Genomic DNA, 1905 nt, shown 5'->3' with positions numbered 1-1905 from the left:
GCCCAGCCCGGCAGCAGTTAACTTCGGTGATTTGACGGGACCGGTGTTACCACTGCGGCAAAGCCGCTGGCTTATTTAACACAAAGTCACATTAAAAACATTGGTTATTCGGACTTGATCGCATTACTAATCGTCGTTGCTTACTGTAAAGAAGAACTCACAAAAAGCACTCCGTCTTCAGGCCAGGAGTGGCCTATCGGGACCATCCGATCGCCGTGTCATCCTCAGAGGAGGATGCGGATAGTAGGAGCGTGGGGTCAGCACACCGCTCTCCCGGTCGGTATGATGGTATTCTTGACCGAAGCCGCTACTATTCGGTCGAGTAGTTCCTCAATTGGCATCACGAAGCTGAGTGCACCCCGAAAACTGGCAACAGCGCATGGCAGCCTGGATGGTCACCCATCCAAGTGCCGACCACTCCCGACAGCGTTTAACTTCGGTGATCTCACGGGAACCGGTGTATCCACTGCGGCAAGGCCGTTGCCGCTAACTATAAAGAGACGTGATATAATACATCTTAGCCAGTATCAGTTATCAAACTTGAGCATTAAATTTTTGTACTGGATCGGGATAACTATCAGAAACTGTTGCTCCTGTTAACTAACCACGAAAGATGTTACATAAGGTTTCATTTCCAAGTAATAAACCTGAAATGACGTAACGTATGTGTTGGATGGTGACTCGAATCCAGCACCCAGTCCGATTTTTATGTAAGCACAAATGCCTGATATCGAAATTTCTCAGCAGTAGCGAGAAATTTGAAACTGCAGTGATGAGACAGTTAATAACTTATACCTTTGCGTTATTCAAAACAGGCACTTATCGCCATTGTTTTTAGCAACGTATGGACAGTAAGTACAGGCTTCTTTCACCAGAAGCGAAAGGTGCGCATGTTTACACTAGAAGTGATGTGTCAAAGAGTGCAGAGCTGACAGGGAATAGAGCCCTTCACACGAAGTTTAATTTGAAATGATTTTGTCGTAGCACTGGTGCCCCACATCGGAAGACAACTTTCTCCTTCCCTGGAGTAAATGACAGTCTCTTCAATATAGTCATTTCTTGCTCAAACTAATCGCCATTAACCAGCTGCCTCAGCCGCTCAGCGGGTACATTCAACTTGATTTTGTAATCACTGAAATAAAATCACATGATGGTCATCCACACAAACTGCCAACACTGGAGGATGCCGAAGTTTCCGTAGGAAGTGTTGCTTCAAGCTACTCTGTATGGTAAGCGCCGCGCAATGCAAGAGTAAAGCTGAGTTACTGAGTACAATTTTTCCATAATTTAATAAACGAGAGCTCATCGGTCTGCTAAAAGTACCAATCTGTTAGAAGCTCAGAAATAATTTACTTTACATTATAGCTCGCCAGCAACAGTAAAACATCGGGAAAACGACCGAGCGGTTCTAGGCGCTTCAGCCTGGGACCAAGGGACCGCTTCGGTCCCAGGCTCGAATACTGCCTCGGGAATGGATGTGTGTAATGTCCTTAGGTTAGTTAGGTTTAAGTAGTTCTAAGTTCTAGGGGACTGATGACCTCAGCAGTTAAGTCCCATGGTGCTCAAAGCCATTTGTACCATTCGAACATCGGGAAAACGTTTCTGTGAAGAGCTAGTGACTGCCTGTCAGAACAGTTTACGCTCCACCGTCCTTTGGCCAGCCCAGGTGATCGCGACAGATCGTGCTTTGAGATTATTATACACAGCACACGTTTGTACTGTCACATTGGCAAACATAAGATTATTTAATATTGTTGTTTCGCTCTTCGCCGTGAAATATTTTCTATAAACAGTGTGCACGCCATGCAATAATAACAACGTTGTAACTAGTATTCTCACAGAATATAACGTGAAGTATACTAAGTATGTAAACTACCATTCCTGGCAAAATTTATGAGGAAAAAG

The 1905-nt window shown here is 44.8% G+C and overlaps 1 pseudogene; it reads right to left on the bottom strand.

Moving 5' to 3' along the window:
• Window positions 1-367: 367 nt before the first annotated feature.
• On the bottom strand, window positions 368-485 carry LOC124722981 (annotated as a pseudogene).
• Window positions 486-1905: the final 1420 nt, after the last annotated feature.

Source organism: Schistocerca piceifrons, chromosome 1 (genome assembly GCF_021461385.2).
Source record: "Schistocerca piceifrons isolate TAMUIC-IGC-003096 chromosome 1, iqSchPice1.1, whole genome shotgun sequence".
Lineage (NCBI taxonomy): Eukaryota > Metazoa > Arthropoda > Insecta > Orthoptera > Acrididae > Schistocerca > Schistocerca piceifrons.
Note: the sequence above shows the minus strand (reverse complement) of the source record. Positions and strands in the feature narration are given on the sequence as shown.